We start from the raw sequence: 23,877 nt of genomic DNA, 5'->3' as shown, positions 1-23,877 counted from the left end.
GGCTTGCGTGTTTGAATGCTGGGTCCTCAGCTGGTGGTGATATTATGAGAGGCCATGGGACCTCCCAGATGTGGAACACAGCTGATGGATGTAAGTTACTAATGGCAGGCCTTGGAAGTTCTACCAGATCCTAGTCTATCCCAAGTTCCCTGCTCCCTTGTTGTCCAGTATGCAAATAGGTCATGTGACAAGATGCTGCTGCCACCATGGGCAGAGCTGTATCTTCCCCCATGGTGATGGGCTATCCCTCTAAAATGTGAGCTAAAATAAGCTTCCCTTAGGCTGAGTCTGTAAAATACAAAGTATTTTGTCACAGCAGTGATGTGTGTAGGTGTAGATAGTGAAACAGAAATGCCCACGGTCATACATACAATCATGTCGCTAACCACTTGCTTGCCCAGCTCAAACAATACTGTGTAGGTGCGTGAGGACCACGCGATGGCACAAAGGGGTGCAGGGAAAGCTACACTGATGGATGGGTTAATGGTTTCTAACTGATTGTAGTTGGAATATCATTTATAGATTTTTCAGAAACATCACAGGACCCTAGTATGGCTTTGAATGTCCTAGTATAGCCAAGAACCTTGGAGGCCAAGCCTGTCACCTTCTCAGCAGACTCCCTCAGCTTTCCCCTACCTTCCCTTCCTCTGATCCAGGAAGAAAGATCACCCCTGGAGAGGGAACTACCATTAAATGGTTGTGTATATGTCTGCTAGAGCTGAGAGAACAAAGCACCACAGACATTGGGCTGCAACCATGGAGGTTTGCCTGGCAAACCTGGAGACTGTGGTTCCGTGGTCATGGCGATGACAGATCTGGTTCCTTTCAAAGCCTCTGTAAGAAAGTCTGGTCCACACACCTTGGTGTTAGGTTATTTATCCACCAGTGAAATGAGCCAATTCAATCCAGATTAGAATATATTAAAGGCAGGTTTATTGAGAAGCTGGTTTGGGGCCCCAAGGCTTGAAGCTGGGGAAGTTGTCATGGGGAGAGGGGGTGGGCAAAAAAGAGAGGAAGAACTTCGTGCAAAGAGAGAAGGAGAAGAAGAAGGAGAAGAGAGAAAAAGAGGGAGCAAAACATCTGGATTATATAGGGAGGAGCCTCTCGGGAGAAGGGCAGCCCAGGCCCTGGGTGGATGCCAGCGGGGACTGAAGGATGCTGGGAGAACCTGGAAGCCATGTTGCTTTGATGTGTAAATATCCACCTCAGTCCCCAGTCCCTTGTCAGGGCTATGAAACCTTGGCCATTGCCTCCCATACCTCTTCACACCTTTTCCCTTTATGCATATCTCAGCATCCAAATTTTCCTTTTGTCACAAAACAACCAGTCATATTGGATGAAGTCTCACCATGGTGGCTGTAAGGTTCAGAGTAGAAGCCGAGGGAACTCACTTCAGAGACAGAAGTTTAAAGATGGAAGTTTATTTTCTGCACTCGCAGGGAGGCCGCCAGTTCAGGATCTGAACCCCGAAGAGAGACTGAACAACATTTTTAAAGGACAGAAACACAAAGCCAGGGCGAGTGGGGTGGGCTGTTGCATTGATCAATAATATTTTGACACAAGGGGTTAACAAGGAAGTTAACATTGGTGACTGGGCCTTATCCTGGTTTCAGGGCCCTTGAGTCAGCTTTTACAGCCAGGTCCCCTGCTGGACTCTGACCCAGAGTCTAGAATGATAAGGGAACAAAGGAGAGGACGGGAGTTCAAAGTCAACTGAACCAAGAGACCGGGAATCCAGACAGATAGGGGAGAAAGGAGCCAGCAAGCTGCACGTAGTCATAAAGTCAAGGCCAGCAGCACAAGGGTGGCTTGTGTGCCTGGGTTTAGATAACAGGATAGTGACATCTGCCCTCTTCACATCCTTTTCTGGTTAAGAGACAAACATGAAATGTCTGAAGAAGTTGGACAGGAGCTGGGTTTCAGGACCTGGGAACATGAACTATTTGGACCCTGCCAGCAAAGTGGAACTTTCTCCTGAGACATCTGGCCACAGGAAACTGTCTCCTATCGGTGGACACATTTTAACCCCGTGGAGACTCCATCTCCAGTAAGGTCACATTCTAAAGTACTAAGAATTGGGAGCCCAATATATCACGTAGGGAAGGCCACAGGTTCCCCTGTAACCATGGAGAAATGCACCTTGGCGGTAGATCTCTGCAGAAAGTGGGGAGACAGGGAGGCTGGGGAGGCTCAGAGACGGAGGGACCCATTATCATGTTTACAGTTTGCGTTTAGAAAAATTACCTCATTAGCTGTCTGTCTGCATCCACGCCCAGCTGCAGCCACTAAATCAATCATGGACGATGTATTTGGCTTTCCTGGACAGCATAAATGCACAATTCTGAATTTGTTTGGATTTCTGGGGCTGTCTGGAGTGTCAGGATGATGGAAAGCCAAGACCATCTGGAACCCGAGGACAGACAGAGAACGTGGAACCTCTTCTGACCGTAGAGAAGGGATTGGGAAGAGTGGACCAGAGGATGGGAGGGACGGGAGGGAGTGAGGAGCAGCTTCCTGTCCGAGAGTGTCTATCATGGCCGTCCACAGCCTTTGAAAGCTAAATCCTGGTGACAAAGAAGAATAAACCTTGGGAACTGCTCAACCCAAGAAGTGACCAAATAAACATAAATTCAAGAGATCACAGATACCAAAGTTGCAGGTGCCCTGACTTCTGTGTCTACAGTTCCCTCAGCTTCTCTCTGGGCAACTCCAGCAGTGACCCATAACTCAGGAGTAGCCAGACACAAGAACAGCACACTGCCTTTCACAAACCTTACTCTCTGATGTCAGAATCCATCTCCTGTCCCCAGAGGACTCATGAATGGACGCCATGGAAGAAAGCAGAGGTCACCCCTGTTAGATCTACTCTGTCCTGGCCCATCCCAGTGCCTTCTCTGAAGGGGAGATCCCCAGCACCCCAAACCTGAAGTCTAGACTAGACTCCATTGGAAAGCCAGCTACAAGGAAAACCACACTTCCCAGGGTCCACATAAGGCTCACTGCACTGAACCACGAACAGCTAAGTGCTACATAAATGTAAGCACTGGCAATACTCAAATCAAAGGGCAGCCCTCGTAACTCCAAATGACCATCATTACAGCAACACTACAAGAGGCTCAGCCATGCCTCCTGCATAGACCTATGGCTCAGGTCGGTTTGGTTTTAGCTGTACGGTGAGACCCATTGGCAAATCATAAACTTGGATGATGAGTCACAGACAGCATTTGAAAAAAAATTAAAGCAATGAAAATGTCAGGACAAAGCACACATCCTGGAGCTTGATGAAACTTCTGTCTCTTCCACACACATGCGTGTGGGCATGGGGACAGAATGCAGCTGCATCCCCTTCTAGAATCTGAGGGTGTAACTTCTAAATCCATGGATCCATCACAAGCCACCAATTCAGCTAAGCTTGATAGCCAAGCTGTCAAGAGAAAGCTGAGGGGCCTAGTGTGATACAGAGGAACAGACCCCACTCTGAGGAGCATTTTAAAACAAGGCAGAGACCTGGGACTCTTCCTTTAACGAACTCCCTTGGTGGTCTTCTCCGCTTGATCCATAGAACCTATTCTGAAGTAACTGTATAAAAGGAAAAAGTCCCTTGATAAGACTGTGTTCTAGGAAGGTTTAGTGGCACAGAAAGGCAGTTGCTTTCTCTTACCCCAGGAACTGGAGCAACCGAGGGGAAACACATGGGTGTCTAGGGAAGGGGTGACATCTTTCTTCCACTTGTTGGAATGGATACAGAACCTGGTGGGCCGGGCATCAGTACATCATGCTTGGTTGCACACTGCACTTACAGGATCCAGAGCTAGGATAAGGAAAGGTTGACTACCTTCTCAGGTACAATGTCTATGGAATAGAGTTGTCTGCTTGGACAGGGGGCAGCCCTTCCTGGACATGGGACCCTGGACCAGGTAACTCCTTGACATTACTTTCATTTTGTCCACATCACAATTCCAGGAGCGACAGAGCCAAGCTTGAGACTGGAAGACAGGTTCTCTCCAAAGCATCTGCTTTGGATTAGAGTAGCACTTCTTAACGGGATCATGACTCATTAGTGGGTTGTGAACCAATTTAGCATTGTATATAAACGAGATGAGAATGAATAGAATAAAGAAGACTGTGGCGTGTGACACCACATATAATCAAGATGTTTGCTTACCAAGCGCTGCAGAACAAAACTAAATGTTCCTAAAACAATCTGATGACTGCACTGTTTGCTATGGATCAGCAGAGGTGGCTCATCTCAGAGTCATGTCAACAGATGGGGTGGCTTACCTGGGGCAGCCGGATTCACTGCCAAGAAACTCACTGATATGGCTGGCGAGTTGGTGTTTGCTGTCATCGGGGAGCTAAGCCAGGCTTTGGTGTTTCCCCAACTAACCTTTCCATAGGTCTGCACTGGGACTGCCAGGGTACGTCAGTTGAATTCTCAGAGGGAACATTCTGAGAGTCAACCCTTCTAAGAAGATGAGTCCCAGTGTACATACAACTCATCCAACCTACATCTGCACCACGCTGGCCAACGTCTCCCTGGCTGAGGCAGGCTGGGAGAGAGTCACCAAGGACATGAACATAGCAGGAAGTAGCTCATTGGGACACTCAAAGGTAAGCACTATTTCTTTAAGGAAAAAAAAACATTTTGTGTGTGCGTGTGTGTGTGTGTGTGTGTGTGTGTGTGTGTGTGTGTGTGTGTGTATGAATGGTAGTTGAAAGTGTATTCCTAATAGTGAATCGTAACACAGAAAATTTAGGACTTGACTAGAAAGCTTTGTGTAAGACAAATTGACTTTAATTAACTTTCCTTGATTTCTGTTTCCCTGACACCCAAGTCTATTATTCTAATAATTTACTGCCTTTTATGTCCTGATTTGTTTTTATCTTTGTCTCATGTGACTTCTCCTGGGGGACTATTTCTATTCACCCCAGATAAATAGGGCAATGAAAAATCAATAAATCATTCTATTCCAGTCCAGGTTGGTTGTGGGTCTCCCTGCTCTCATGGATCATCGGTCAAAGGCAGTGGGGAGTAGAGACTTTGAGCAGGGGGTTCGGAACCCCTGTGAGGACCTGTGATGAATGACCACATAGGACCACTTGTCAGTAGGCAGATCAACTTTACTTAGGGTGATTGAAGGCTTGCAAAGTTTGGGGGCACTGAGGGTAGGGACATCCAGGATGGGCAAAGGTCATTGGCTGGGGGATCAGGGTAACTAACATACCTCATTAGCATATAACACTCCTCATTAGCATATAACACTCCTCATTAGCATATAACATACCTCATTAGCATATGGAAGCATTTCAGAAATCTCCAATTCAGGCTGAACAGGTTTTGTCAGGAGAAGGGAAGTTGACCCTATAAACTAATTGAGGCTACATGGCATTCCTCAGGTATGAGCTTAGAATCCCCTAGACAAGGTCAGAGAAGAAGAAAACCGGCTAACAAGAGAGTCTCGAACTTTGCTCCAAGACAGAGGCCATCAAGTCATGGAGGATTTTGACCTTAATTAGCAGTTTTTTCCCACAGTTGATAACTAAATGAGTTTATTTCCCAATGAGTTATTTACAAGATCATGGGTAAACTGGATATCTGAATTACCAACAAGCCCACCAAGCTTCTAAAAGCTTCATCACTGGGGTACCCTACACAACTTGCTTACAGATATCATTCTAAATAGTCTTCCTCATCCTGCTCCAGCAATTCTTAATAGTTTATATAAACTCATCTAGGAGAGCATTTCGAGTATGGTCAGTTCTTAAAATTTTATTTACTCTTACAAGTTTCATGAGCCTCCTGGGTCTTGTAAGTTTCCTGAGCCTCTTGGGCCTTGTAAGTTTCCTGAGTCTCCTGGGTCTTGTAAACTTCTCAAGCTTCCTAGATCCTGTGTACTGCCTCCTCTTACTCCTCCTTCTCTTTCTCCTCCTTCTCCTCTTTCTTCTCTTCTTCCTCTTCTTTCTCTTCCTCTTCCTTCTTCCTCCTGGGAGGACTTCCATTCACAGGAAATAGCTGCATAATGCTGTTTTATTAGACTCTCCCTTAATTCTTTTATTTTTCACTCTTTGATCACTGAGCCACATTTTTCATACCTGACCTTTCACATTCAATTGTCTTCATCAAACATCTGAGTAATAATCTTAACACCCTTAATATAATCTGGGTCTCAGGTGCACTATTCTCTGCCCAGCATCACATACAAATGAGCACTGACCAGGAACCAAAGGGAATTTTACAGATATTCCAATTTTCCTACATCACTCAAAGAATATTAATAGGGATCCAAGCTAATGTGTACAGATAACAGATACTCTCTGTGAAATCCCCCATCTCTCCTTTCAGCCCTCGCTTTGCCAACCCTGACAAACTTTCAACATCCTACCCAAAAGTCATGTGGTTCTCCTCCAAACCACCAAGCCCAGAAACCCTAAACCCCACCTATTTCTCTTCTGCCCAGCTATTGGCTGTCAGCAACTTTATTTACCAATGAAAAATAACTTGGGGACAAGGTCACACAACTATACTTGGGTCTGTGTGAAGACTCTCTTGTCTCTAGGGCAACCAGGTCTTAGGGGCCTGGCACTTAACATTACACTAGATGTAATGAGCAAATCTCAACCCCTCCTCCCTTCTCTCTACTCCCACCCATTTCTGTTCTTTGCTTCTACTCAGCTTCTTTCTCTGCCTCCCATTCTGTTTCCAAGATCCTGATTCCACATTATGCAAAATCAAAACTCCAAACTTTGCAAACTGAACCAAGAGAAGGAGGTCACAACAGCCTGGAAGAACAAGAGTCTCTTTATTACAGCCATTCTTGTCGTTGCAAATTCGTGCCTATCGTGCACAAAAAAAAAAAAATACGGTTCCTTAGGAACATCCTGAGTGGGGAGTGGGGAGAAATTGGCTTTAGGTGTTTAGGTACATAACTCCCGTCTATACAATAAGTAATAACACCCATTACTGAGGGTCATCGTGAGGATAAATAAACCTCCATAGTAATGTGCCTGCTGTAGCTGCACACAGAGGAAGAGGTTAGCTCTCTCCTGTGGTTCCTTAGATGTAAATGGGGTGATGAGGTATGTCTTGCTCACCTCACAGGATCTCTCTAGGGATCAAATTAACAAATGGACAGCAAAGACCTTCATATGCTACAAACACCTGCTGATCACCCTTTGGGGGAGGTGTGCCTCAGCGAATACAGAAACCTGACCCTGGTCTTATTTGTGCACAATACCTTGGTTATAACACTGCTCATAAGTAGCTAATACTTTTGTGGGCCAATTATAAGGATGCAAAAATATATCCTTCTCCACTTCTCCCTGCCACCAAAATAACACACATTTTTCAGCAAAGCAAATTCTGCCTCAAATTCATAAAAAAAGGATTTTGTTATCTAATCCACAACTAGAGAAACAAGGCAAATGTAGCTTTAGCTCAGTGGTACATTCTCTCTCTCTCTCTCTCTCTCTCTCTCTCTCTCTCTGTCTCTCACTTTGTCTCTGTCTCTGCCACTTTCTCTCTCTGTCTCTCTGCCTCTCTCTGTCTCTCTCTCTCTGCCTCTCTCTCTCTTTTTCTTTCACACACACACACACACACACACACACACACACACACGAGCGCAGTACCTCAGGTAGCCCAAGCTGGCATGATGTTTCAATTCTGTCTTCCAAATGCTGATATTGCAACTGTGTGTAACCATGATTGCTTCATGCATCGCTGGGAATTGAACCCAAGGCCTTGTGCATGCTAGGCAAGTGCTCTACAAACTAAGCTATAAACCCCATTCAAAGCATAACTGACAAAGTGGGGTTCCTGTGCCTCAGAACTATGAAGAGCTACCTACTTCAAAAGGCAGAAGGGTGAGACACAGTTCTGGTTCATCCACAACTCAGCCTTCTCAATCTATTCTGAAGCATGAGAAAGTCAAACGCATAAGGACAACGTGGGGGCTGAGAGAGGAAGAAACATGATTCTCCTATGTCTGTCCTAGTTTTATTTCTATTACTTTGATAATAACATTCTGACCAAAATCAGCTTGGGGGGAAAAAAGGCTTTATTGAGTTTACAGTTTCAGGGTATATACAGTCCATGGTAGCAAGAGTTAAGGCAGAAACTTAAAGCATGACATCCATAGTCAAGAGCAGAGAGAAAGACGTGCACCTATGCGCTCTCCTTGCTGGGCTATCCATGCTCAGCTAGTTTTCTTCACTTACACAACCCAGGAGCATCTGCCCAAGGAATGCTACCGCTCACAGTGGGCTAGATCTTCTCACATCAATCAACAAACAAGAAAATCTCCCAAAGACAAGCCTCCAGGCCAACCTGACCTAGGAAATTCATCAAAGCAGGTGCTCTTCCCAGGTGATTCCAGGATTCTAAGTTCTAGTAAGTTAACAATTTGAAACTAACAGGCCTTTGTGTAGAACATGGTCTACTTGTATTTAGACACCTAGGGACAAAAAAATGAAGAAAGCCATGGTAGCAACGAATAAAGCATCAAGAGAAGGAGGTTCTGGTCCTCTGTGAGATCTGGGGTGTCTGTTCCCAAATACCATCACCTCATTCCAACCTTCCAGGTAATAGTGGTTGGAGAAGGAATCTTCAGGACATAGTTATGCCATGCGGAATTAGCTCCCTTACTCACCGAGATTCCAGAAAGCTTGCTTCCCTCCTCATTTGCCCACCATAGAAAGAGATGAGAAGACAGTTGTCCACAAACCAAACACAGGACCTTTCTCCCTCGAGCCTGAACATCTCAGAACCCAGACATCTGGAAAGAGGATATGAGATACATGGAGCACAACCTCCCAGCTCTTGGTTTGAACAAAGATTTTGTTTTCTTTTTAATTACACGTATTTGTATGTGGATATACAAACTGAGTTCATGTGTCTACAGAGGCCAGACGAGGGTGCTAGCCCTTGTATCTGGAGTGACGGTTGTGAGTTACCATACAGGGCTGGAAACCAAAGTTGAGTCCTCTGCAAGAACAAGAAAGGCTCTGAACCATTGAGCCTTTCCTCCTTCCCTGGTCTTTGATTTTTTTTGTTTGTTTGTTTTAACAACCCAAGTGAAGACATACTTCCCTTTGTCTCAGTGTTCTTCTCCCACCCATTTTGTTTGAGAAGAAACCACATATTACCTAAGTACTGTCAAGGGAGAACAGTTGTGGTTCACGGACCAGACCAGGCACAAGAAGTCACAAATAGAGAAGGGTCAGGACAAGCAGGAGCCATGGAGCTTTAAAGAGCAGGCGGTTTGTTCTTGCTCATGGATTGAGCAGAGATGCAGCCCATCTGGGCAGAAGACATATATGCTGGTTAGTTTTTACTGGCAGCTTGGCACAACCAAGGATAACCTGGAAAGAGGAGGTCTCAGCTGAGGGATGATCCCTATCTGATTGGCTTGTAGCAGTGTTTAGAGAACTGTCCTGATTGGTGACTGATGCGGGAGGACTCAGCCCACTGTGAGCAGTTGCCACCCCTGAGCAGGTGGTCTTGAGTTGTATCTGAAAACTGGCTGAGCGAGAGCCAGAGAAAGCAAGCCAGGGAGCAGCAGCCCTCCATGGTTTTTGCTTCAATTCCTGCCCTGGCTTCTCTTGATGATGGACTGTGCCTGGGAAGTGAAAGCTGAAACAAACCCTTTCCTCCCCTAAGTTGATTTGGAGGTAGAGGGAGGAAGTCTGAAGTAGGGTAGCATTTGAGTGATGAGTGGATGAGGCAACCTGGAGGGAGTCAGCCAGGAAGAACTCAAGTTGGCCTGGAGGAAGTCAGCCTGGAGGAAGTCAGTCTGGAGAAAGTCAGCCAGGAAGAAGTCAGCCTGGAGGAAGTCAACCAGGAAGAAGTCAGCCTAGAGGAAGTCAACCAGGAAGAAGTCAGCCTGGAGGAAGTCAACCAGGAAGAAGTCAGCCTGGAGGAAGTCAACCAGGAAGAAGTCAGCCTGGAGGAAGTCAACCAGGAAGAAGGCAGACTGGAGGAAGTCAACCAGGAAGAAGGCAGACTGGAGGAAGTCAACCAGGAAGAAGGCAGACTGGAGGAAGTCAGTCTGGAGGAAGTCAGCCAGGAAGAAGTCAGCCTGGAGGAAGTCAGCCTAAAGGAAGTCAGCCTGAAGAAAGTCAGCCAGGAGGAAGTCAGCCTGGAGGAAAGTCAGCCTGAAGGAAGTAAGTGGGCCTGGAGGAAGTAAGTCAGCCTGGAGGAAGTCAGCCAGGAAAAAGTAAGACTGAGGGAAGTCAGCCTGGGAAAGACAGCCAAGAGGAAATCAACCTGGATGAAGTCAACCTAGAAGAAATCAGCCTAGAGGAAGTCAGCCTGGAGGAAGGAAGTCAGCCTAGAGGAAGTCAGCCTGGAGGAAGTCAATCTGGAGAAAGTCAGCCTGGAGGAAGTCAGCCTGGAGGAAGGAAGTCAGCCTAGAGGAAGTCAGTCTGGAGGAACTAAGTCAGCTTGAAGTAAGTTAACCAAGAGGGAGTCAATCTGGAGAAGGTCAGCTGGAGGAAGTCAGCCTAGGATGAGTCAACCAAGGAGGAAGTAAACCAGTCTGAAGAAAGGAGGTCAGCCTGGAGGAAGGAAGTCAGCTGGAAGGAAGTCAGCCAGGAGGGGTCTAGAGAGGATGAAGTCAGACAAAAGAGAGGAGGCTGGGAACAGACTTTTGGAGCCCTGAGGCCACAGGAGAGACTTGGCCTTCACTCCTGTAAGGCTGAGGGAAGGCTCTGAGTGGGAAGAGACCTGTTCTGAGCTAACATGTGGGTGCTCTGCTGTGCAGAAAGTCAACAGAGAGGCCTTCAAGATGGTTCAGGTGGTAAAACCTGGTGGCCTGAGTTTGAACCATGTAAAAAGAAGCGTGCATCTGTACTACCAGTGTTCCTGTGATGGGAGGAGAGGCTGAGATAGGGGACCGTCCTGGCAAACAGCCTGCGTACATGCAACCCAGCAGAATCAAGAGAGGTAACTTTGTCCTTCACACAAGTACCTGCACACTCTCTGTCTCTCTATTTCTATCTATATCTTGCTCTTTTACACACACACACACACACACACACACACACACGCACGCACGCACGCACACACATGCATGCTATAATAATAAATAAAAGCAAATAAATGAATTTTTAGAAGACAATCTGCAAGGTGGAGGTCAGGAAAGTGAAGATTTTGCTATTTCAAAACTGGAGGAGATAATGGTGGCTTAGACCGGGAGGCAGCAGGAGGTGGGAGGCACACATCCAGTCTGCTCAGAGCATGGAGATACCAGCCAGTGCCTTTCCTAAGAAAAGGCGGAAGAGGACAAGAGACATCAGAAAGATGTCAGGGTTTCTGTGCCATACTATGACAATCATATTAACCACAATGCCATGCCAGTAACTGTGACGGAGAGACTGTGGGAGAGTAGCTTCTATGTCAGATACCATTGGCAATCAGGGTGCTGGTTGAGAAGAGAAGGTGGACATAGGAATCAGGAATTCAGAGACCAGGTCACTGAAGCAGATCCAGGCATTGAACCTGAGAATTAGCAGGCTACTCACTCTGACTAGATGGTGGTTACAGGGGTTTCAGGTGGTCAGTCCCATGAACTCTGAATTATGGGAAAGCCCATTATCCAAGAAACACCAGGTTAGTAATGACAAAGCTCCCTATAGGACAACACCTTGTCAAGAGACCCCAGGAGGCACTAAGGAAGCCGAACATTCATCTCCCACCTACTGTGAACAAGCACAAGGCACAGGAAACTCCTCCTCCAGTCCACTCACCCCCAGTGGCTCCATGGCAGCTGTCTGGGAGCAAGCTGAGCAGTGAATGAGATGGGTTTGCTTAAGGTTTGCTCGGGAAGCAGAAAGCACATGATTGACTAATATTCTCCAGATCCTCTAACCCCAGGGTCCTGAGGACCATGAACAGATTAAGAAGCAAATCACCTGCTGATATTTACAGACCATCAGTATGCATGGGCTGCTGGTAGAGGAAGGATGTTTAAGGGAAGTCTTAGTTGAGCTTTTGAGAAGCTTTTGAGAAGCCCAAGACAAAGATTTGTCAGCAGGTATACAGAATGTGGAGCTCAAAAAGAGCGCGCGTGGGGGGGGGGAGGGCGCAGGGGAGCAGAAAATGAGTGTGTTAATGATTTTTCCACCAGGACTAGATGTAATTTCTCCAAAGACCTGTCTTAGAGGGTGTAAAAATCACCTGTGTAAAGAACACACCCAGGAGTGAAAAAAAAAAAAAAAACTAGACTCCGTATCTCCCAGTTCTCATGAATGTGTAGTGAGGGTCCTCTTTTAGATCTTAACTTCTGGGCACCTCCAGCTTGTCCCTGCTTTGAGCAGGCCTCTCTCCTGTAACCTCCATCAGAGAGCCGGGGCATTCACAGTAGGAAGCTGTCAGCCAGCGTGTGTTTAAACCAGAATACCAAAGAGTGCTGCTTGTGACCATGCAGCTTCCTGGACCACCTGGACTCCCTGCGGGGGTGGGGGGGCCTCCTGTCTGTGCTTTAGATGCAGAAGGATGGCTTTATAACAGCAAGTTATAACTGCTGATTCCCAGCATCTCTGTAAACAGAGACGTTTGAATGCCAGGTAAAGACTCACTGCAACCGAGGGAGGTACATGTGGTGTTATCTGCTGGAGGATCAGAGTTATGGCAACTTCCAATTAGGGTCAGAAGTTTGTGGTACATTGGGAAGAAACCATCATCACCCTGACGTCTACCAAAACTCTAATTCCTAGAATTTGATGAGTGTTTAAGAAAGTGCAGAAACAGTGATGGAAGTTAGGTCCCAGGGCAGAAGGGCCCTCACTCACAGAACTACGATCCCTGCATGTGTGCGTGCATGCACACGTGCGTGTGAGCATACGCTGAGCACCTGCACACAGTGGCCTGACAATCCGCTCTCACTAGCAAGTCCCTTTTCAGGCTCCAAGTTAAAGGGTCTACCCCAAGAGTTGTCATTCATAAGGCATGAACAGACTACCCCTTCACTCTCTCCCAACCACACCCCTCCCAGCCACACTCTCCCCCCCCCCCACCCGCCCCCAGCCGAACCCCTCCCAGCTTTGGTCTGCAGGAGCACTACCTTATGTAAAAAGCTGGAATTTTCAAGTGACACCATTTGCCACTACTGATTTGCATATAAAATCTCCTCCCAGAGAGCCCCCCCGCCCTCCCCCGTGTTGAACACTTTGCCCTGAGCTGGTGGGCTACTGGTGGGCTATTTGGGAAGATTCTGAAACATTGAGGAGGCAGGACCTAACTGGAGGAAGGAGGCCATCAAATTATCCTTTGAAAGTTATCCTTTGCTTTCTCTCTCTCTCTCTCTGTCTCTCTCTCTCTCTGTCTGTCTCTCTCTCTGTCTGTCTGTCTCTCTCTCTCTCTGTCTCTCTCTCTCTCTTTCTCTGTCTGTCTGTCTCTCTCTCTCTCTTTCTCTGTCTGTCTGTCTGTCTCTCTCTCTCTCTTTCTCTGTCTCTCTCTCTCTTTCTCTGTCTGTCTGTCTCTCTCTTTCTCTGTCTGTCTCTCTCTCTGTCTCTGTCTCTGTCTCTCTCTCTCTTTCTCTGTCTCTCTCTCTCTTTCTCTGTCTCTCTCTGTCTCTCTCTCTGTCTCTCTCTCTCTCTCTCTCTCTCTCTCTCTCTCTCTCTCTCTCTCTGCTTCCTGCCCACCTCCTCCACCACAGACTTCTTGTACCGTGGTGTTCATTTAGTACATGGGGCCGAGCAACCGTGGGCAGGGCTCAAACTCTCCTCCCCTATGGTGTTTCTCACAGTAACCAGTAACCGGGAGGGTAGCTAACAGTCAGGAAGCTGTGGTAGTTATGGGACTATGGGTAGTTATGAGAGGACAGCCCATCTTTCAAGAATCCTTGAATCTTGGAAGTAAATATCTGTTTATAATGAGACATTGCTGAGTTAGTTTCAGTGGCTTCGGGACTGTCACTCATGGGTCAGAGAACTGGGGATTAGGTCTTCAGACCCTGTGCTGTCTCTCCAATACAATCGTCCCCTCCCCTTCTGTTCAGCCCCCCTTCCCAGCTCAGACAGCCACAGCTCCTCCGTGGTCAGGACCAGCATCTCAGTCATTAGAACCAGCAGTCAGGACTGGGCACATCATTGAACTGAATTGGCAATGATGGCTTTGAACATTTTGCTTTTTTGATTACGCTGAGGGGTCTCAATAGGTCAATTCTGTGACTGTGATTTGACCAAAGCACCCCCCACCAACAAGTCACATGGCCTAAGGATGACTATTAAACCTGTCCTAAGCCAGTCTGCATGGGAGACGATAATAAAGGGGTGAATCTCAGGCAAGCATTCTAGGTTAACTATTGTTTAAGACTAACAGGCTTGTAGGTTTCACAAAAAACTTACCTTGTGAGATTCTGGGGAAAAGAGAAAGGGGTGTGTGTGTGTGTGTGTGTGTGTGTGTGTGTGTAGGCAGAAAAATAGATAGATAGGTAAATACATACATACATACATACATACACACAGATAGATACATAGATAGATGATAGATACATACATACATAGATATATAGATACACAGATACATAAGATAGATATATAGATACATAGATGATAGATACATAGATGATGATATGTAGATGATAGATACACACATAGATAGATAGATAGATAGATCCATAAGATAGATATATAGATACATAGTTACATAGATCATACATACATACATACATACATACATCATACATGCATACATAGATGATAGATACATAGATAGCTACATACATACATACATACAAACATGATAGATGGATAGATAGATAGATAGATAGATAGATAGATATGAACATACAGTTAGCATCTCACATTTAACTAGCTCTAGAGCTGAGGAACTAGTTCAGTTGATAATGTTCTTGCAAACCTGAGGACCTGAGTGTGAGCTCAGAACTCCTGTTTGCGATGTCAATTCTGGTGTGGCACGCACACTTACAAACCCAGTACCAGGGAAGTAAAACCCGCCAGATCCTTGGTCCACCCTACTCAGAGAGTAGGCTAGTGAGAGACCCTTTCTTAAAATAAAAACCAAGAAAAAAAGGTTGTTACACATGCATACCTGCACATACACACACAAGCGCATGAACACGCAAACAAACTTGGGCCTGGAGAAATGGCTCACTGGTTAAGAGTGCTTGCATCTCTCCCCATGGACCTGAGTTAAGTCCTTAGAACCTGTATTGGGTGTCTCACAGCTGCCTGTCACTCTGGCTCCAGGGTATCCCACACCCTCATATGCCTTCCATAGGCACATACATACATGTAACATATTCTCTCTGTCTCTCACTCTCTGTGCGTCTGTCTCTCTCACACACACATGCACAAATAAAATAATAAAACTGAATATTTAAAACATGCAAATAAAATATTAAATACATTATCAAGTAAATATAAAAATATAAAAAGTGTGTGAATGACTCAGAACACAAGAAGGTCAGAGTTCAAGGCTCAGTCCATCTTTGAGAAGCCCATGGCCTTTTGCTTATCCCAGCATGTTTCCTCTGTGATGGTGGCTGGTGCTCACTCTCTTGTATGCATCGACCTTTCCACCCATGGGGGATGAATAACACTGCTCTTATCCCCCATTTCACAGATAGACAGACAGAGAGGGGTTCAGGGAACAAATATTTATTTATTTATTTATTTATTTATTTATTTATTTTGCTATGGTCACAAAACCAGCAAGTGGGAACACCAGGCACCAAAGTCTGACCATCAGCACCACCCACTGAAGTGGAAGCTTCTGGTTTCTTTGGAAATCAGAAGTGTCAAAGGATGTTTTCCTGAAGCAGACACAGGTGAAAGGACACATGATGTTAAGAAAGATCCCACAGACGGTGGGTGACAATGCTGGATGGTATTGGAACACCTTGTCATCCCTTACTGCTTATTGTTTGTCATGACTTCATAGAAAGAAACGCACCAAAGATTTCTGATGCTGTTCTGGCAGCTTCTTGGCACTTCCGTGGACTCAGGCTGGTTGCCAGAGTGATGTCAGCTGGTACAGATTCATGTGGAGTTTTGCCTCTAGTGAGGCAAGACACATGGGAAGATATGTGATGTTTGGAGGGAGTATAAATAGGACTCAGTGGACAGTGACAGTGGGCTTGCATAGCTATTGTCACAGGCTTCATTGGTTTTGTGTCTTCGTCTTCACTGATCTTCATTTTGTTGAGAGAGGCACAGTAAAGGACTTCTCCTGGCATCTCTGCTGGTCCTGGTTGCTCCTGATGACCTGTGCTGATTTGGTGAAGGCCTGGTTGTTTCTGCTGGGTCCTGCCATCACTCATGTTTGCTATCCTGATACTACTGAGCTGGACTGCTGGTATCCTAACAAAGCAGATTGAATTTACTCCAAAGAATTATTGCTAAACAGGTCCACTTCCCCCGTATCCTAATAACCTTTCTTTTCCACTGCCTCTGGTGGGTGTTGGGCTAGAAGAGAGGGTAAATCATTTAAGAATCCTTATTCAAAGTAGGATTTGAAAAATCTGAGCCAACAACCCATCCTTCTGCTGACCTGCCACAGCCCTGGTACTGCGTCACCCGGAGCTGTGGTAGCAGGCTGAGCTCCTGAAGGCTCCACTCTCTCTGTGAACAGCAGGTTCTACGTAGGAACACCAGCCTCTGTTCAAAGTGTGGAAAGCAGAATAATGTGTTAGGTGTCTGATGAAAGGGAGATGAAAAAGGCCAAGCAGAATGAGAGACGGCAAAGGAGACACAGAATAGATACATGGAGTTTTCACAGAAATCCTGCGTCAGCTTTGTAGCAACATAAGGGAAACGTATATTTACTAGTGGGACATTAAAAACCCAAATTGGCCAAGGAGAAGTAGGAACCAAGCAGGCCAATGAGAGCAGGAGAGACTACAGGATGATTAAAACCCGGAGTTATAAAAGGCACCAGGAACAGATGGTTTCACAGCTGAGCTCTGTGTAACCTTTAAAGAACAAATAACCCTGGTGTTGATTAAACTCTTCCAAATCACAAGGAAAGGTGGAATACGGCAACTCTCCCGAGGTGACCAGCGATGCCTCAAAACCAGAACCTGAAACAGGTCTCTTAGGGAGACGCAACTGTAAACCGATAGTTCTCATGAAGGCTTCTGTGAAAATTGGACATTAAACACTAGCAAGTGGAATCTGGCAAAATGTCGGCATCGAGTGGGTTTTATCCTAGGAGCACACAGGTTTATAATAGAAAAACAATGAATGTAATTCATTACAGCAACACATTCAATGAAAAAAAAAAAAAAAAAAAAACCTTCCAGCACAAAAAGAGAACAGTATTATCCTTTTGAACAAGATTCAGAGTGTCCTCCACAGACAAGCTCCCAAAAAGGTTGTCCAGTCTCAAGAGGTCAGCCCTAGACCATGTACATATGAGGACACCAAATGGACTCAGTAGAAACTGTATGTGTATGCGTGTGAGAGAGAGCGCGTGTGCTCGCATGGGTGTGTGAGTGTACACATAGCATAATAATTATTAAAAAAAAAAAAAAAAAAACAGGCTGTAGAGATGGCTCAGTGGGTAGGAGCACTGGCTGTCCTTACAGAAGACCCCAGCTCAGCTTCCAGCACCCACATGGCAGCTCAAAACCATGGTGCCTCTGATTCCAGGGGATCTGTGTATCTCCTCCTCTGGCCTCCTCAAGCATCAGTGCAAACATGCAGGCTAAACACCTATGCACAGAAAGTTAGAATAAAGAAATCTTTAAAATAATAATTATTTAAGAAAGAAAAGGTCATAAATTTGGGAGGAGGACATAGGAAGAAGTTGAAGGCGTGAATAGAGGCAGGAAGTTATAAAAAAAAAAAAAAACAATGAATTTTAAGTACAGAGTGTGAAACTAGCTTCCAAACTCTAGGGACTACAGCCATGACTGAAATAGATAAGAATCCTCCTTATTTCCCCCCAAATATTAACATTGCCTCCTAGGATGGTTACCGTGCACACGACTCAAGAGGCTGGGACCAGTGATTTGGCTCAGTGGGTAAAGGTGCCTTCCACCAGCCCAAGTGATGGGGCACACCTTTAATCCTAGCTTTTGGAAGGCAGAGGCAAGTGAATAGAAGACCAGCTTGATCTATAGAACAAGTTCCAGAACAGCCAAGGCTACACAGAGAAACAGTCTCAAAAAAACAGAAATCAACAAACAAACAAACAAACAAACAGTGCCCTTTGATCAAGCCTAAAGACCCCAGGACTCATACTGTGCAAGAGAAACAACTTTCAAAAATTGTTTTCTGATCTTCATATAGATACAACTAAGGTAAAATAGTATGTTTAAAAAAAAAAAAGTGTAGCTGCCTACCAGTTGAGTAAAGAGCTAACAGGGTTGCGGCTATTTTAAGTTGCAACCTATATTGGATTGAATCTTTAGGTGATATAGCTACCTTTAAGTTATCCAACTGGTAACATCACTAAACTGATAGTCTCACCAAGCTAGATTTGGATGGAATCATGTCTTTGGTCTAATGTCAGTGAACAGATATTTGTTCATGTCTCCTGGGGGGGCGGGGGGGAATCACACAACATGAAAGTTGGATTTTAATGAGAGAGGAAGGAAACAGACCAGATGCAGAAGGGACATACCTATCATATTAGTTGCATAGGATAAGGGAAAGCAAACAGAGCTGGAGTAGATGTCTTAGGGTGTTACTGCTGTGAACAGACACCATGACCAAGACAACTCTTCTAAGAACGACATTTAATTGGGACTGGCTTACTGGTTGAGATGTTCAGTCCATTATCATCAAGACAGGAGCATGGCAGCATCCAAGCAGACATGGGGCTGGAGGAGATTAGAGGTCCACCTCTTGTTCCAAAGGAAGTTAGGAGTAGACTGGCTTCCAGGGAACTAGAATGAGGGTCTTAAAGACCACCCCCACAGAGGCACACTTCCTCCAACAAGGCCACACCTAATAATGCCACTCCCTGGGCCAAGCATATTCAAACCACCACAGGTGGGAAGTTAGAATGTAGATGGAGTTTTCAGGAAATGTGTCGCTGGAAAGAAGTGAAGACGTGAGGGGGGTTGTCACATATGACAGTCTCACCAAACCCCTGTGGGGCAACAAGGTCATCACCCAAAGAGGTTGTCACTAGAAGGTACTGCTTCTTTGGCTCCAGACCCTACCACACCCCAGTTGTCTCTCCACCCTAGGCAAGCAGCATATGACAAGCCAGCTGAGTGATCTTACATCAGAATTGCTAAGCCTCTCTGTGAGTCCAAGACCCAGCAGAACCCCCAGTCCCACAATGGGCACTTGTGGGTGATACACAATGAAAAAAACACCTCTCTTGCAATAGAAACTTGCAATAGGAGAGGTTAGGTTCAGCTCCCAGTTCAAGGGGATACAGTCCGCCATGGAAGGGAGGGCGTGGCAAGAGGAGCACCAGGCAGCAATCATAGCACATCTGCAATCAGGAAGCAGAGAAAGATGGATGCTGGTACTCGGCTCATCTTCTTTTTCTGATTGATCCAGGACCCTGGTCCATGGAATGGTGACACTTACACTTATAATAGGTCTGTCTGTATACACCCCAGCCTGATTTCTTTTAATTTTTCCTGGTTTTCTTTCGGTGACTCAGCTGTTTAAGTTATGCATGCTTCTGTATGAAGCCTCAATATGTTCACTGCCTCCCTAAGAGGCAGGTGGAACATGGGATGCTGTCCAGAGTCAATAGATGTTTGTTCAGGTTTCTCTCCCTGAGAAAAATAGTGGAACACCACCAAAGCCCATTCTAGAGGATAGCCATCATAACTAGCTAGTTGCAACATCAATAGTAAGATCATGATGCCTGGTGTCTGTCTCCTTGCTCCACAGGCTAAAGACAGCCTTCAAAAAGAATCCTAGGCTCCAGGATACAGCAGTAGCTAGCTGGAAAAACTGCAAGCAGTCCTTCAAGCTTGCTGAGCCTGGGGATTTGCTCTATAAAAGTGAAATGTTAACACCCCGTTGAGGTCGTTAAGAGGATAGGACAAAGATAATAGTCCAGGCAGGACTGCCTGTCAAAGCTGCTTCTCACAGTTGAGCCCCAGATCCACTGAAAGTCCTTGAAGACTGGCCTTTAATGAGTCTCCACCCAATCCCATCCACACTGAACACCTCCCCTCCGCCTCAGTCAGCACGTTTCAGTCCCTGTGCACACATTAATAAAACCTATTGTCTAAAGACCACTAGAATCACCCTTCTAGTCAAAGTGAGCTTTGGAGGACTGGGGACCCTGTGTGAAGTGCTTGTTGTGTAGGTGTAAGGACAAGTTCAGCTCCCCAGAACCTCTGTAAATGCAGGGTGGGTCTGGAGCCCCTCCTGTAATCTCAGAGCTTGAGCTACAGAGACAGGAGGATTCCTGAAAGCAAGCTGGCTAGCCTAATTGTGAACTCAGTAAGAGATTCTGCTTCAGTAAAATAAGGTGGACAATGACTGAGGAAGGCACCTCATGTCAGCTTTGGAACTTCCGGCTTATACACACACATGAATCAACACATATGCAAACATGAAAATGCATGTACACATACATCACATACATGTGCAAAATATTAAATGTGGTTTGGTGACTTGCTAAGCAGGCAGAGTATGAATCACAGGGGACCATCTCGGGGGTGGAAATGAGGGGATCATGGGGCTTAAGTTCCTGTAGAATGGTTAGGGGTGGCTTAAAGACTGGACTGTTTGCCACTGGGGCCTGTGAGGAAGTGGGGATACTTTCCCAGGCAGGTAGTTTAATCATCTTTATCAAGGAGGCAGGAGGATGAAACAGGACCGAAATCATCATTGTTAAGGAAACAAACATCTCCTGTGCTAGCTGGAGCAAGGGACATCACTCATTGTGTGGCCCCTGACTCTCGTGTGCCATCATGGACCCCAAGAACACTTATCTAATGTTGGTATCATGTGAAATTGTTTATGTTCTACAGGAAATGCTGGGGCTGTGCTAGAAGCAGGCCAGCTGTCTGGATCACCCTGTTGTTAACTCGGTTTTGTTTCATTTCTCTCAACATGTAACAGTTGGCACCAACAGCTGGAACATCTAACAGTTGGCACCAACAGCTGGAACATGTAACAGTGGCACCAACAGCTGGAACATGTAACAGTGGCACCAACAGCTGGAACATGTAACAGTGGCACCAACAGCTGGAATATGTAACAGTGGCACCAACAGTTGGAACATGTAACAGTGGCACCAATAGCTGGAACATGTAACAGTGGCACCAACAGCTGGAACATGTAACAGTAGCACCAACAGCTGGAACATGTAACTGTGAGCACCAACAGCTGGAACATGTAACAGTGGCACCAACAGCTGGAACATGTAACTGTGAGCACCAACAGCTGGAACATGTAACAGTGGCACCAACAGCTGGAACATGTAACAGTAGCACCAACAGCTGGAACATGTAACAGTGGCACCAATAGCTGGAACATGTAACAGTGGCACCAACAGCTGGAACATGTAACAGTAGCACCAACAGCTGGAACATGTAACTGTGAGCACCAACAGCTGGAACATGTAACAGTGGCACCAACAGCTGGAACATGTAACAGTGGCACCAACAGCTGGAACATGTAACTGTGAGCACCAACAGCTGGAACATGTAACTGTGAGCACCAACAGCTGGAACATGTAACAGTAGCACCAACAGCTGGAATATGTAACAGTAGCACCAACAGCTGGAATATGTAACAGTGGCACCAACAGCTGGAACATGTAACAGTGGCACCAACACCTGGAACATGTAACAGTGCCACCAACAGCTGGAACATGTAACAGTGGCACCAACAGCTGGAACATGTAACAGTAGCACCAACAGCTGGAACATGTAATAGTTGGCACCAACAGCTGGAACATGTAACAGTGGCACCAACAGCTGGAACATGTAACAGTGGCACCAACAGCTGGAACATGTAACAGTAGCACCAACAGCTGGAACATGTAATAGTTGGCACCAACAGCTGGAACATGTAACAGTGGCACCAACAGCTGGAACATCTAACAGTTGGCACCAACAGCTGGAACATGTAACAGTGGCACCAACAGCTGGAACATGTAACAGTAACATCAACAGCTGGAAACATCAGGAGCCAAAGTCCCTGTGCTATGATACCCAGTCTCTTTTTGTTTGTTGTTGTGGTGGTAGTTTGTTGTTGTTGGTTTAGTCCATTTTATGCAGCCTCGAGCTGACCTTGAACCCGCTGTGCAGCTGAGAATAACCTTGAACACCTCTCTGCCTGCATCCATTTTCCAAGATTAGGGATTTCAGGCACGGTTTCGGTGGTGTCGGGGACCCAACTCTTGGTCTAGTGCATGCTAGGCTAGCACTCACCAACTGAGCTGCACACCTGGCTGTGTTCACCTTGCCTGAACATCCCTTCCCAGCCACACCCAGGTGGGACCTGCATCACTTCCCAAGGACAGATCAGAAGCCTTCTCTCACAGTGTCCAGTGAGGAAATGGGGCCTGGATGAGACATGTTAGATTCAGGTGACTCAGTGACTGTCCCTTCAGGCCACCAGCCATGATGCCTGACTCACATAAGGGTGACTTTATTTTACCCATTCAAGGGACCTGGCCTGCGAGAAACAAGGAAAAACACTTGACCACATAAACGTGACTCTGCCACCAGGGTCCACGTGATCTGAGGCAGGGTGCTCCTCTTTCTCATGGCCTGACTTGCACACAGAAGAGACAGGCTGTGTAGATGCCACAGCAATCATGTGGTTCACAAAGTAAGAAAGCTTTAGTTACCTTGCCTGTCTTTGGCAGACAGCTTTGACTGACTCCTGGCCTACAGTGTTTACTGCTTGTGAGTCAGAACAGCTCCTGCCTCTTGCTTTGTCACCCTAGATGAGTCCCTTTTCTGAGCCTCGGTTTCCTCATCTGCAGAATGGGTCTGATGTGAGAACCAACTAAGCTCCTGTGTATCATCGCAAGGCAGAGGTAGGTCTGCAAAGAGTGTGGTGATTAATTTTCATTGCCATAACTTCCCCTTGGAAACATATCTCTAAGAGTGTTTATAAGGACATTTCTAAAAAGGTTTCATTGAGGAGAAAAGGCCCACCCTGAATGTGAGCAGAGGCGGGATGGATACACTGTGGCAGCTACCTCACACTCCTGTGGCCTCATCGCACGCTCTGTGACGAACCGAACCGTTAGAACCATAAGCCCAAATCAGCCCTTTCTCTCTTGAGCTGCTTCAGTCGGGCATTTTTTCCCAGCAAGAAGAAAAGCAGCTGACACAAAGAGATAGCACTCGAGCTGCGACCATGTGTCTGGTGTCAGGAAGAGCTTCGGACTCAAAACTGCACAAGAGTGGAGGCCAGGGGTGTGCAGTTCTGGTTCCCAGTCTGAAACAGGTACATGCAGCGAAAAGGCTGTGATGCTCCCGAGTGCCACTGGTGAGGGTTGGGACAGAAGAGTCAGCCCTCGTGGTACAAGCTGGTCTGCCTGTTGAGAGCATGGGGCCCAGTTCCTGTCCAATCCCACGTCATGCCCCTCCTCACCCTCCCCTCCGCCAATCCCTGGGTGCCCTGATGCTCATTTAAGTTCACTGGCTTGTGGAATAGCCCTGCTGTGTTTGTGAGTTTTCGGAGTTTGTAAGTACCCACAGCCATGCAGAACTCTCTCTCTCCAGCACAGACATTTGTCAAAAATGACTCTCCAGTCATCCATGCCACGGGAGACAGTGACAGATGTGCTCTCTGGCTCTGCTGTCCAGGCTGCTGAGGATAGATGAGGCCGCTGGCACCCGCTGAGCTAGTTTGTGCCGGAAAAGAGAGCAGAGACCAGGCTAGAGACAAATTACAGCCAGGTCACTTGCTGTGGCCTCCTCAGGGCTAGGCCTGCCGTACACCCGCCCCATCCAGTACCTGAACTGGTCC

At 46.4% G+C, this 23,877-nt stretch overlaps 1 long non-coding RNA gene across 1 annotated transcript; it reads left to right on the top strand.

Moving 5' to 3' along the window:
- The first annotated feature begins 4,270 nt into the window (after nt 1-4,270).
- On the top strand, nt 4,271-23,355 carry LOC143434879 (uncharacterized). The gene is made up of 2 exons (XR_013104732.1): nt 4,271-4,611; nt 21,007-23,355. It is a non-coding gene; the product is annotated as an uncharacterized LOC143434879 (long non-coding RNA).
- Nucleotides 23,356-23,877: the final 522 nt, after the last annotated feature.

Source organism: Arvicanthis niloticus, chromosome 17 (assembly GCF_011762505.2).
Source record: "Arvicanthis niloticus isolate mArvNil1 chromosome 17, mArvNil1.pat.X, whole genome shotgun sequence".
NCBI lineage: Eukaryota > Metazoa > Chordata > Mammalia > Rodentia > Muridae > Arvicanthis > Arvicanthis niloticus.
Note: the sequence above shows the minus strand (reverse complement) of the source record. Positions and strands in the feature narration are given on the sequence as shown.